Source organism: Agelaius tricolor, unplaced genomic scaffold (genome assembly GCF_023055355.1).
Source record: "Agelaius tricolor isolate 1412-34295 unplaced genomic scaffold, bAgeTri1.0.p SCAF_1, whole genome shotgun sequence".
In the NCBI taxonomy this organism is placed as follows: Eukaryota; Metazoa; Chordata; class Aves; order Passeriformes; family Icteridae; genus Agelaius; species Agelaius tricolor.
The window spans coordinates 55,849,851-55,864,087 of record NW_027269261.1 but is presented as its reverse complement, the minus strand read 5'-3'; the positions used below and the strand labels follow the sequence as shown (position 1 = coordinate 55,864,087).

At 33.9% G+C, this 14,237-nt stretch overlaps 1 long non-coding RNA gene across 1 annotated transcript; it reads right to left on the bottom strand.

Annotated features, from left to right (window-relative positions):
- Positions 1-4,385: 4,385 nt before the first annotated feature.
- Positions 4,386-13,939, bottom strand: LOC139593824 (uncharacterized). Its single transcript, XR_011680402.1, has 4 exons — positions 13,563-13,939; positions 8,013-8,055; positions 7,198-7,355; positions 4,386-7,110 (listed from the first exon to the last, which is right to left on the bottom strand). It is a non-coding gene; the product is annotated as an uncharacterized lncRNA (long non-coding RNA).
- Positions 13,940-14,237: the final 298 nt, after the last annotated feature.

Below are 14,237 nucleotides of genomic sequence, written 5' to 3'. Positions count from 1 at the left end.
GATTGTTTACTTTTGTTCCATTTAGGCAGTCAATTTTGTCACCTCTTTTCTGTCTAGGTAGCCTTGTCTGTGGATTTCTTTCATTAAGCCTATCTAAATGACATAAACAGTTTCCCAGGAAAAGGAAAAAACAGAAGAGCTGATGGGAAAAGGCATGCAGTGTGAAACAGTAAAGATGATCAAGAGTTAATCTAAGTCTTGCTTTTGGGGGATTATTTACATTCTTTTTTGTCTAACTTTTCACCCTTTGTATAGGTACAACTTGTTGTGCAACGGGAAACTTCAACTCTTCTTTTTCTCCTGAAATTTCTTATTAAAACAGACTACCAGCGTATTAGATTGTTGATACAAGATATCCTATAGCTGAAAAACTGAGGGTTTTTTTCTTTCTTTTAAGGTTTTTAAAGGAACTAAAGTCCATACTAAAGGGGACAATTAAAATTATTAAAGTGGCTCTGAAGTGGACTTAGGATAAACACAGTGTGCAGTAAACCAATAATATTTCTGCTGACTATATAATCTTATACTCAAGCAGGGAAAACATTGTCTTCAGAAGAAAAAACACTTATGAAATTAATTAATTTGGAAAGGGCAAAAAGTTAATGGGGTACAAGAGGAAAATAGTATTTGTAGGACTGTTAGACTCTGTGACCAGGGAAACAGTAGACAGATCATAGTGCTCACCATGGTACTTCAGTGCTAATTTTGTGCATATCAATTTTTGGTAGCACAGTTGGTATATTGGTCACAGACAGAAATGACACCAGTAAATGAAGGGCAACTGCGGCACATTGTGCAATTTGCTTTGTGAAGATCTGCTGTTTGAACATTCAGATATGGATATTTCTATCATTATTATAGGTGCATGCTAAAATATTTCCTCTGGTAGATTTCTCAAGATTAGTCTGAGAGAGAAGAACGTAGATTAGGAGAGCAGCCACATTAGTCTGTCCATCACTGGACCCAAAAAGTGGATGTCATGTCATCGAACCTTCAATGTTTCAAGGTATCTATTAACTATTTCCACAGTCACTGAGTTTCCAAACTGAAATACATTTTTTGCTCTCTCCATCAGTTCAAATAATATGGTTGAAGTGAAAGAGTAGATTAGAATGGTTCAATTTGTTGTTTATCCTATAGGTTCAAGGACAAGTGATAGGTCTGTGAAAATGCTTAGCTGAGCATTTATAATTACAAGACCAAGAAATGCAGGATTTTTTACTTCATTCTACTGCTTTTTTTTTTCTCTATAAAATAAATCTTCAAACAACACTGGTTATTCATTATACATTGATTTTATGACCTTTAGGACAAAATTCAAGTTCAGAATGATGAGATATAACTGCAAAGAATGTGTTCATTCAGACCTTGAACTGGTGTTGCATTCTGGTATACAGGATTTATACAAGTCAGGACAATAATGGAGTCATATAAGAAGAAAGAAGTAACATACTGAAAGTACTGACTGTGAAGTCAGGAAACAATACTGGAAAACTAGCAACATTTTTTGTCTTCTTGATTGTAGTAGGTTAATTTTCTAAATTATCAAAACCTCATGTGCCACAACTGTAAAATGGTATATGGGTAGTCACAGATATCATAGAGCCAATGAGATCCAAACCAGTGGTGGACATGTGACTCCACTGGTGCATATTAAAGGACAAAAATAAAAAATTTTGATGGTTTTATATAGCAGTAAGAAGACATATGAAACTTGATCTGATGAAGATTCATTGTCGTGGACAGATGTTACTGACATTTCAAAAAGCTTGAGCATAAGAACTGATCTGCTGGCCCTTGAGTGACTTTGAACCAGCACCAGCTGTTGTGACTGCAATGCATTTGATTTGGCAGAAGGAGTCCTGAAATCTGCTTTATTGCACTGCCAAACTCTGTCATTTGTACTGAATGTTAAATGACGCAGTTTGGCATTTTAGAATGTTGTACATTCTAAAATGTACATTTTAGAATGTACAGCATTCTCTTAGAACTACTTATGACTGTATCTTACTCTACTTCAGCCCAATATGTAGACTGTACCCATTTTTTCACATTCATTCTGAATCATTCTGTGAACATTTTAATTAACTCATAGTTTTAATTTGGCTGATTTAACCACTCTTCCTCCCACAAACATGTTTAATATGTATCCAATTACATTGCTAGTCACACATTTGGGACAAAGAAGGGAGACTAAACAAAATCTCCTATAAGTAAATGATATGAGTCTGTGCAAATTGGTGTTCTAATATTGAAAGTTGAGAGGTTGGGTTGTTTTTTTGTTTGTTTGTTTGTTTGGGTTTTTTTAAATTTGAACTGGTATTTGATGAATCAGTATCAAAATATTGCAAAGAGGTCCATTATTCTTATGCTACACACCATGTCATATAATTTGGGGGTTTAAAAAATCCTTAGACAATAAAATACTTAAAACCATATGTTAAATACAAAGGGAAATATATTAAAAGAACTGAATTGCCTATTGATCTGAGATCTCCATTGAAATAAATCTTAGAAACTCTGAAATAGTATAAATCCTAAATTCAATGACAACAAGATAATGGCATAATGGCATTTTATATTTATATACTTAACAGTACACAGTTCCTCAAAATCCTAAACTCATATTTTCCATTCTTTGAGTTTACTGGGGGTGTATAATATATAAGAACTCTATTATTTTCCTAAAACACTTTTGGACTATTTTATCAGTCTTTTATTTTCCCCTAAGAAGCATTTTGATTATACACCTGGACAGCTGCCATTGTAGCTTCCACGTTTCAAGTAAGGCTAATTATACTTTTGGCACTGGCTGTTCAGAGTAAATAGTCTGGAAAGTAACAAAGTAGAGAAAGTGTAGTGATTTCCACATCACAGCCTTGCCTCTCCAAGACAATAGTATATAACATAAGACTGGAAAGATATGCAATCTGCTAACTTCTTTTGCTTGATCTTGTTGAGAATTCTCCTTATTTTTATACTGAGTGGTTCACCTGGACACAAGAATATAATGAAAGTTATTGGTTTGGAGGTAAATTCATTTATTAAATATATTGGAAACCTGGCATAACTGATACCAAGGGTTTTTTATTAAAATTGGCCTGACATTGCCTTCCCCAGCTTGACTTCCCCTGATCTGCATTTTCTCTATACTGGCCTTTACTATTCCATTTCTTCAGATATAATCCAGTTGAAAGCAAAAAGTACTAGTAAAAGTTTTTCTGCCCAGCTGACTGCTTCTGCAGAAGTGGGGAAACAGCCCTGTGGCAAGATAAATGTGGTTTTGGTAGTTTCTACCTTCCTTTTTGTAGGAAGGAATGCAGGTTTCTTGTCATCAATTCTGCAGTGCTTCAAGCAGGAAATGTCCCCTGACCTACTCCAAATCCTTTGACAGATGCTTAATTCTGGGCCTGAGAATCTAAGGTTCAAGGAAATTTTATCTTCTGTTCCATTTCTGATTTACTAGAGCCTTCTGTTTCTAATGAATGTAGTTCCTGTAGCATTAAACCAGGATGAGCAGTCAATGTTTACATAACAAACCTCTTTATCACAGGACATGTTCAATCTTTTTCATGGAGAAAGCTCCAACTCAGCCTATAATTGCTCCTGGACTGGGTCGTGATGATTGAAGAATAAGAGCACATCCTTAGTGTGCTACAAAATCCACACATTGTGTACTCATGTGAAATGACTACAGAAAGCCCTTTAGTTCAGCAAACATCCTCTGAATGTCTGGAGAGGATTAAGGATTACAGTCTAGCCAAAGTCTGATGATCATGAAGATGATTTGACGGTGTTCATTCCGTGGGAATACTATAACAGTTAATTGTTCTGAGGCATTTTCAAGTTTTATTTTAAAAAAGGAAGATTTTCTTAGCTGAACTTACCAGTGAATGATTTCTTTACCACTAAAATGAGACTAATGAATTTCTAGTAAATGGAAAATAAGGATGAGAGCAGATAACAAAGATGAACAGTGTATAAGTTAATTACTGATAAGGTAATAGCAATTGTGTTGACATTCAGAGAGTGACAATGCAGTATGTGGAGCAAAAACTATTTGGGCTGAATTTACTTTTTTGTCTTTCCTAGAGCTTATCTGTATAGCACAGCTTACAGCATAGTCACAGGACATATTAGCCCATGTCTACTAGAGGTATTTTATTATTTTTACATAGTGAATAAACCCCAAACAATTCAGCTGCATGGCCAAAAGGAAACCATCCTAACATTTATAATGTTCCATTTTATTTGAAGATATTTGATGAATCCCCAATGAGATTCTGTGTTTGTTGGCATTATATCAGCAGAAAATATTTATGAAGGTCTCTTACAGCTTTCATTAAAAAAATTCAGTGTCACCTTGAAAATAAAGAGCAACAAAGGAAGCAAACACAGGAAGATTTTAATAAATTAATGTAAAACCAGGAAAAAAATAACATTACTTTTAAATAAAAAAGGAAATCTATTCGAATAGTACAAACACTTATATTTTTTTAAAATTAAAATTATTAAAGTATGTCATTCTTGGAGGTTATGAGATGTTGAATAAGCTGTTGTACTTCTTTAAGGTCGTTGTAGTAACAAAGGATGCAAAAGCTAACCCAACACACCTCTAGTTTACACAACATATGAGTATGTCACCAAAAAAGATGTTTTAGGTGACAGGACCATTTATTTATATAATACAAAATTTTAGAATTGGTGAAGTTGCAGTAGTGTTAACAAAATAATTCAGCAGTTTTTCACATGAGTTAAATGAGACAATACATGAAAAATTAATCTTTTATCATGTTGGTATTATTATTATTGTTGTTATTATTATTATACATTATTATACAGTATTCTTTTTTTCTTTTTATTTTTTCTTGACTGTTTTTTCTTAAGAACCAAATTCAATGATAAGAGAAGACTAATTATGCAGCTATGGTAATACCAAAGTAATTTGGAATTGAAGTACTAAAACCCCAAAGGATATGCATCAAACACAGCCTGACATTTGCTATTGATATAAAATATAATTCTGATTTTTGCTGTATTCTCTGCTCTTAAGGTCCTTTCCACCATTAAGTAGAATAATTAAGTCTGAGTTTCATGCCTCTGATGAAGTAGATTAAATGCTAATGTTATTAGAACATGTTATGTACGGTGAACTGAAAAGATTCTAATTTGCCTTGATATGAATTATGTCTTTCACAATTTATATCTCAATCAAAGAAATAATATTGCTTTAAACTGACCTAGATAGTATTAACTGAATGTTCATGGTGTGCAAAAGCCTTCCTGTATCAGCAACCTGAACACAAATGTTGTGCCAACAGCACAACAGGTTTAATAAAGAGATATGCAGTGATTGCATGCAGGTAATTTTGTACCTCTTTTTATTAACATTAATCACTGTCAGTTTGTTTTATAATATCCTCAAAAACTGCATGGAATGCCCTATGGAGCACACCATGAGCATCATGAAACAGCATCTGCTAGAAACAAAAGCAATTCTGCTCATGCTAAATTCTGTTTTAAATGGCATCTATTAAGAGTGACTGAATTGCTATTTCTATCTGTTGAGAATTATACTGCAAGAACACAATAGTAATTTTCATCAGGAAGAGGAAGTGTCATTAAATACAGGATGTGAATGTACACATGTGCTGTGGCTTGGAAAAAGACAAAATAAATGGGTTTAGCCAATAATGGGGGAAAATAATTAGTACACTAATAGGGCAAGAACAGTAAGACTGTAAATGATTGTATGCTGTATTCAGGAATAACATGCCACATATTGAAAACCAGGAGAAAGCTGTTGCCAATGTTATCAAAGGCCATAAATCCACTCTGATTCTAGGTGCCTGGGGTTCCCAATATAGGTCAATGCAGTTTAGACTTTCAGCAGTTTACTTTAATAGACTCTGCTGCAATAAATGAGTATCTCATTAACTACTACAGACTAGACAAGATCAAGTCACACTCATGGTCACAGAGAATTCCATAATGAGAAACTCATAAAAAATATGGCTATAACTCAGAAACAGAGACAATTTCCTGTGGTGCAGTTTTTGGAATCTGAATTATTATCTCCCGCATACTTCCACTGTATCTACTGTTTCATTACTAGCCTTGATTTTGGATTCATCCAAACTCTTGCACAACGTCTCTGGGTGCTGAGGAGTGGTTCAGAGTGTCAGCCCCCATGCACTTCTACAAGCACCCAGCAAGGCAGGGCACAGAGCATGCCTGGGGAGGCTGCACTGCCCACCCAGAACAAAGGCGCAACAAGGCTGCAGTGGGGCCACTAAAGCAGCAGATTCTTCTCTCTCTGACTTGCATCTCTGGAAGGTATTGGTGCAGTTCAGTGGCTGGACTTTGACCATAACTACTTCATCCTCAGGAAATTTTTTAGAGGAAACCAGTAATCTGTGGCTCTGGAGATGTGTCATCCTGCATTTGTGGTGCAGGATGTAGTGTATGTGCAGAGAGCTTGTATAATACTCTGCAAAGACCAATGCTGGCATATTTTGTACCAGTTACAAAAGGTTGTTTAAGAAAAGTCCTGGGTTTTTAGACTCCCTAATTAAAATATGAACATGCTTTTCTGTGAAATCAGTTCTTTTACATTCTTCAAATGACAAACTCTTCTCAGGTTTTCCAATAGAAAGGACAAAGAACCATCCAGCCTCTGTTTCAGTAGTTGTTAAATTGTATGCAGCATTTCAATATTTACAATATTTCTGCCAAAGCATGAGCATTCTTGCATGGAATTGTTTTTCTCTCTTTCAATATGGTCTTTTAATAGTCTGCATCGATTGCCTATTTTTCCTGCATATACCAAAATATGACTCTCACTTTCACAAAAAGTGTAACAACCAGGCATTCATTTTGCATTGATCAGAAGCTGAACAGGAGCAAATTGATTTCTCTTACTTTTCCAAGTTCTTTCATCTGTTCTTATAGCTGGCTTTAACATTCTTCTTAAAACACAATCCTCCAATTTCTGTCTGGTTCCAGTGATGGCAAATGTTGCCGCTTTGCACTCATTTTGAAAGTACTCTTTTCCTGTGTGTCATGTTTATTCCCTTAGTTTCATTCTCAGAATGTTGGAACTAATTGGATCTAAACAAACAGTAGTGCTCAGGTTACCATATTGTAGTAGTCATTTTATAATATGCTATAATAATTGATAATTTTTATAAAGATTACCAATGATTAAGGATCTTCCTGAGGGGTATTTGGGTTGCCTCCGGTGTGACAGTAAGTTTTGCTTCTGTGAAAGCAGCATTGCATAAAAGGCTCTTGCAATTCCTCACATTCTACACAGAGTAGGTTCTGGATAATTCAGTTAAATTCTGCTCTTTCACCTGTTTCCAGAAAAAATAAATACATTTTAAACATAATTAGTGCGAGTGAAATAATTCTTGGTATCACACTTTGAGAAGGAAGTCTGAATATTTGCTGACTAGTACCCTTGGGATATGTAAGACAGAGTCATTCTTTTCATGACCACTTTGCTTCTTGACTGGGTCAGTTTTACATCTATAATCAACCACCCTTTGAAAAAGCTGCACAGTATCTAGTCTAGATATAGATGTGAAACTTTACTGTTCATGGTTGTTAGTCTGATACTTTTTAATAACATGTAAGTTCACACTTGAGAACCACAAGAATGAAAACCTTTGAATGGAAATGAGAAGAAGTCAAGCAGGAAATTTCCTTCAAAGCTGGACTCTAATGGAATTAAGTGTGCAGTCAGGGAAAAAGGTCTGTTTTTACTATATCCTGCCAGGAAGAAGAAAATCACCCTTCTGCTGCTTCTCCCACACTTTGAATATCTGCTTAAAATGTTGGAAAGTAACTGACTAGTATAAATTTTGTATTTATGTTATTATTTCTCTATGAGCAAAATGTATCTACACTTATCCTATTAATTATGTGTTAACTATGAAGGATATTTGACATTTACAATTCTAGACTAGAAGTCAGACACTGGCAAGTTGAAGCACCAGCTGTATCCTTACCCTGTGGCCTTAGGAAGCCTCTTCGCCTTTTCAGTTTGTCCACCTGAAAAACAGAGATAACACTTTCCTGCCTAGGTAGAAGGAGTCCTTTGAATTAATTTGTCTTATCAATGTTAGGCAAAATCAAAGCACTTTATAGGAGTCAGTCATTTCTGCAAAAAAAGATTTAGCAAAATGGGTTTTAGTCTCTGGAGAGATCAGTTTCAGACCAGCAGGGATTGGTATTTTCAAGTCATGGTCAGTTTAACACACTGAAGAAATTTTCACTAGTGGTGCATGAATAAAACCAACAGTTTATTTACAGAGATTAAGAGCATTTCAGCTAGCAAAAAATCTGAGAGGCTAAATATAACACAAAAAACTGAAATGGCACTTAGATATGATGATTAACACATGTAACAGTAAACTAGCTGTAAACCCTCTTTCAAATTGAGTAATTTTCCTTTCCTTTCCTTTCCTTTCCTTTCCTTTCCTTTCCTTTCCTTTCCTTTCCTTTCCTTTCCTTTCCTTGTGAATGAGAAAATCAATTTGTATGGATTAGCTGTTGGGGTTCTTTTTTGTCACTCTTTATGTAGATGTTTTCCAATAAAAAAAACTGCTTTGGAAACCTATTTCATGATTGAATTGAAAAATTGAATGCATACAGGCTGAAATACTTCATGACTTTTCACAGCACTAAACTACTGTATTGAACATGGTCTGAGAAAGGTTATTTTACCGATTTTCTAAAATCCTGTTTTAGCCCATTCTTTATTTTATCTTCCTTAGTCATTATTAGCCTGTCTATAAAGATCTCTTGTCCACTAAGGACCAACTAGAGCTGCATGTTCACAAGGAGCAGGGTTGTATATCTTCTTCCACAATTACCTGGAAGAGGGAAAGCACTAATAAAGATCCATCTTCTTCAGAATATTCTTAACTATATTTGATAGGTCATTGCTTCTCTGTTGCAGAAGAAATTCAGAAGAACCTCAGAAAGCCGAGTGGGCAAATGGTGAAAAAGCAATTTAAGTATCAAAAACTGAAATGAATATATCTAAGAAAAAATAATAGAAAACATGATGTCTAACTTGGAGCTAATAATTACAGCTCAGGTCTTCAAGCCATCAATAATTTCCAGAAATTAACAAGTCAACATGCATCAGAATCTGAAAAAAACAGTGACAATGCTGCCCATCTTCAGGTAGGGTACTGAAAAACAGATGGAGAATTCATTTTTCCTGCTACATAAAATTTTCTTGCATCTTTATCTTGGTATCATATTCAGTTCTATATGTATCTCAGGAAACATATTTAACAGCAAGAGATGCTGCAGGGAAGCACAATTAGATAGATGAAGGGAATAGAGCATGAGAATGTCCCTTATGAGGAGAGACCCTGAGATTTTTTAGTTTACAGAGGAACACCCTGAAGAGATACATGATAAGAGATTTACAGACCCATGAAGGTACTGTATAAAACTACAGTGGAGCTGGTATCATTTATTTCAGTTCTGAAATTGGGGACAATTGTCAAAACTCTTAGGTAACCATTCTCAAACAAAAATATAATTTTACAGAGCAGGTCATGAACACCTGAAGCATGCTGCCATGGGAGTTCAGGGAAAGAGGAAGTATTTTCAGGTTCAAAAAGGAGCTAGACAAGTTTACGGACAGCAAAGAATCTAGTAATTCAATCATTTGCTCTTCTGATCTTCCTTGCTTTTTTGTTTTTATGAAGATGTGAGCTGACACTTTGGACAAGTGTTGAGATTTTTGTTAAGGAAAAATGAAAGGAAAATGTTTGAGAAGGTCTTGAGTTGAAAGTTTAAAAACTCTCGCCATAAGGAAATCCTGCTCTATAACTCGTTACTGACTTTGAAAATTTCTTCATGCTTCACACTTTCTTGGGAAATCCACTGGCAAAAATGTTTAAAAAGTTCTATTGCAGGCTTTTGATGCATTCTTGATCTACCATTTTTATAAATTTGGACTTATTACATATTTATTTCAATGCAATAGCTCAACCAACCTGAATCAAGTTAGTTTTAACTTATTCTCTCTGTTAACAATATTTAATTTAAAGGATTTTAAATTTTCAGCAACTCCTAGTGCTTAGAGTTAAAACTCCTAAGTCCAAAATTAGAAATATATTTCCCTTGGTTCTGTAAGAAGAATGCTTCAATAAAGCAGAAAGGACTGTGAATCTCTAAAAATCATAAAAATTCCCTTTTATATTAGATGAACCTGAAGTAAATTGTAGAGAATAAAATGTCAAAACATATTTGTATCTACAATCTAAATATGAACTCGTTGAGCTTATATTTATACAAAGATGGTTTATGCAGTGAAAAACCTATGAAATTATCATTAGACAGTTTAAAATATTTATTTATATTCTGTAATTTGTGAGTGACTAAAGTGGATGGAGGTTTTGGGATGTGTTGATCTATTATTTGAGAAATGTCACATTTTGTAACAAAATGAAGGATGAGATTCTATTCATACCACCTATTTACATTACGGTAAAATTACTTGAGGATTCATGACAGAATCCTTTTTTCTTTTCTATACAGAGATTTTTTTCAAAATAAAATGAAAGGCAATTTATGCTTTGTCATCTTTATAAGTGTCTTTGATCCAAGTAAAATGTTATTTGTTAGTATATTAATTGTAAAGTATTTTCCTCTAAGTCTCTTCATCATTTGTGCTCCCCCTAGTTTTCAGACCATCCAAGTTCTTATGACCTTTAATGATCTTTAGTTTCTTTCATTAAACTAATCATGTAGGACTTTCAGTGTTGTCAAAAGAAAAAAAAAACAACAAAAAGAAACCCTACTTGTTTTCAATCTTTTTATTTTTTAGAGAAGATAAATGTCAAGCTGTGTTCTTTGAATACAGCTACTCCCTTATTACAGCTAAGAGTTGTGCAGATACATAACTGTCGACAGCGTCCTTTAGAAAAAGCATTGCTAATCGCAGAGTGTTTTGCCATGCACAGATTTTCTTGTGCTATTATGAATATCAAAGTGACCTTCTCACAAGTGAGATATTCTGCATTTTTATTAACTACTGACAGGAGAATATCTTGTTAAAAAAATACTTCATCATGTGCTTACTGACAGCACATGATCCCTCTCAATCTCTGGCCTATTTGTCTGTCTGGCCTCCTGTCTGTCTTCTGCTTTCTGTTTTCTTCTTTCCACTTTCTCCACAAATCTTTTAGAATTATTTTCTATAATTCTAAATCTGTCTTGTCTGGTCTCCCTCTCTATCCCCTAAATTATTTATTTTTTTTTATTTATGAACCCAGGTTGCCACACCTGACAAGGTATGGACTTGCTGGGTCCTAGATCTCACCACAGATCACATAGACCATCTGCACACCAAATAAAAACAACTGTAGAAATGTCCATATAAGAAAATGGTTTATTCCAAAAAACGTAATTTCTAAATTATGTTGATTTTTTGGTTGGTCACATGTGAGGAGATAAAGACATTCTTCAAGATTATTGTGACTATCAAAGCAAAATGTTTTTTTTTTTTCAATTGTTCATCTGGACCTTTCTATTGTTTATTTAGTACCTGATACAGAGCTTGATGACTAATGGTGACTGTAATTTTAGCTGTTAAGAGAACTCCTATTGCATACAAATGTACTTTTTGCATAATAATCCTTAAATCAAGGCAAAGCTGACAGACTCAGGGATGCTGGACTATATGATATTCAGAAGTCTATTCAAAAATTATCAAGATCTCTAAAAATTTTTAAAGCTTTGAATGCTCCAACTAAAGAAACTTAAACTGATTAAGTCCATTCATTATTTTAACTGCAAGCCCTGAAGCATCTTTGCAATAAGGTCCCTTATTGCACAAGGACAAAAGATTCTCCTTAATGTCCAAGAGAAGCTTTCTCTAACCTTTTTACTTTTTTTGGTTACTAATCATAGCACACTTAGAGACCTCTGGTGATAAATTTGGAATTGAAAAATAACTGTAGTGGGAAGAGACCTCTGAAGGCTATCTAATCTAACCTCCTGCACAAACCAGGAACATCACCTACAACAGAATGCTCACAGTGTGTCCCATTGGATTTTGAACATAACCAATTGTAAACTGAACATTGCTCACTCAGTTTTCTTATGATTTCCTCACTGTGAAGAGAAATTTTCTTAAGCAACCATATTGTCCAGAAGAAAGCTTTACACAAGCATGTGGACATCTCTAAAACCAGGTCCATGGTTTGACATTATGGCCTCAAAACATTTGGAACAGAGCCTGCCTGCACTGCAGGCTTATTTTCCCACATCGAGGCAAATAGTAAGATGTAGATGTAAAGTATTTTCCATATATTCCATTTAAGTTATTACATAGCATTACAGATAAGAATGTCATGGATTGACCCAAACTTATTCAAATCACATGGAATATTTCTATTAAATTTCATGGTCATCAAAAAGGCTTTGAACTGCTACTATGTTTTTTCTGTATTTTTTCATTTTATTGAGTATTTTTAAAGCAATATTTTTTTTCATAACTTACAGCTATGTTAGCTTTAGGAGTTTAAGGGAATTGCAAAGTTACAGATTTCTAGAAATTATTTAATGCTGCTGTTGACTGTCTATAAATCTTTTTCCAAGTGTTTGTCGTATTTAACTGTATGGAATTGCTTAATTACTTGAATAGAAAATAATGAAAGTTAGTCTTTCACATTTACCACTCTTTTTTTTTCAGAATGAATCACACAGCTATTTACATGACTGGAAAATATTCTTTCAGTGATTTGCATTTAGCTTGTTACTAAAGTGCTAAAAATCAATTAAAAGTTTTAAAGAGTAATTTGTTTGTCAAGGTCCCTTTTCAAATATAGATTGCAACATTAATTGCTTATAGCACATGTCACTTTCAGTAGAGATGCCAGAAGTGTCTGGAAAACTTTTTATAAGCTTTATGAAAGTAAATTTAGTTTGATACTAGAACTGAACATGAAAATCCCCTTTCTCAATAGCAAGGATTTTTAAGCCGCTCATGTGTGGACTGCTTAATCTTCATTTCAACAACAGCACAAAGTGGTTTCTTTCCATACCAGAGATTTTTCTCATCATCAGATAAAATCTCTTTTAAAATGAAATTGTGTGCTGCCATTTCAGCTTTGGGGCTAGTGAACAAAACTGAACTCCTTGCACTGAAGTCTTGGGAATTCAAAAAGGTCCAAATGTTTGCAATTTAGGTTCTACGTACTTAGTTGATCAGCTTTCCAGTAAGAATAGCTCTGTTTCATAGGCATGAAATTACCAAAGTTCTCCATCAGCATTAGACTTCCAAAAGCTCAGCTAAATACATGGACAAAATCTCCTTCTTTTGTGTCTGTGAAAACAAATAAGTTTTTTAATCAGTTACTTTGTTTCTACTTCCAAATTTGAACACTTTCTGCTAGCCTGATTACTCTTTCTCAATTTGTCATAATGTGATTTTTGCACTGCTTTCAACATTCTGTTTCCATTTCCATATAACAATACTAAGTATTTTTTATCATGGAACTTGAACTGGCCAGTTACTCATGTGATCTTACCCTTTGAATTCCAGATGTTTTGTACTTCCTCTATGGGTGCAGGACCATTGCATCACACATCAGACTAATTAGTTTTGCATTTGCCTGTGTTTACAAGATTTTCAAAAGTAATTTGATAAAATCTGCTGAAAAGAAAAATTGATATATTAGAATGGAAAGAAAATTCACTCTTCCTCCCTTTTTAAAAAAATAAATATTAACGGAAAATAATTCATATTTAGGTTCACAATCTAATTTATCTGAATTATTCTATTATAAACTAATGATACAGTAATTTAAAACTAATAATTTAATAAAAATATAAGATTAACATGAACTTCCCACTGATTAGTTTTTTTGCTTTCTTAATAAGATGCAGTACATTTTCTCAGTGTATACAAATATTTTTCTGCTGTCTCATTGCTTTTTTTAAATTGACTAAGATGGTTGATAGGCTTATCTTTCATATTACAAAGTTTGACATTAACTGAAGAAAAAAAGAAAAAAAGCCACAAGATAAAAGTCTTCAAGCCACTAGAGGATCTTCTGTTTAAATAGGCAAACCCTTCATATATTTCACTAGTTGAGGATAGCTTAGGTAAACATAAAGAAAAACAAAAAAACAGAGGGCCAAATTGCTGTGCTGAATCTTCAAATTTTTAGTAAAGTTGTACTGAGCTTATGTATCTTTAAAGT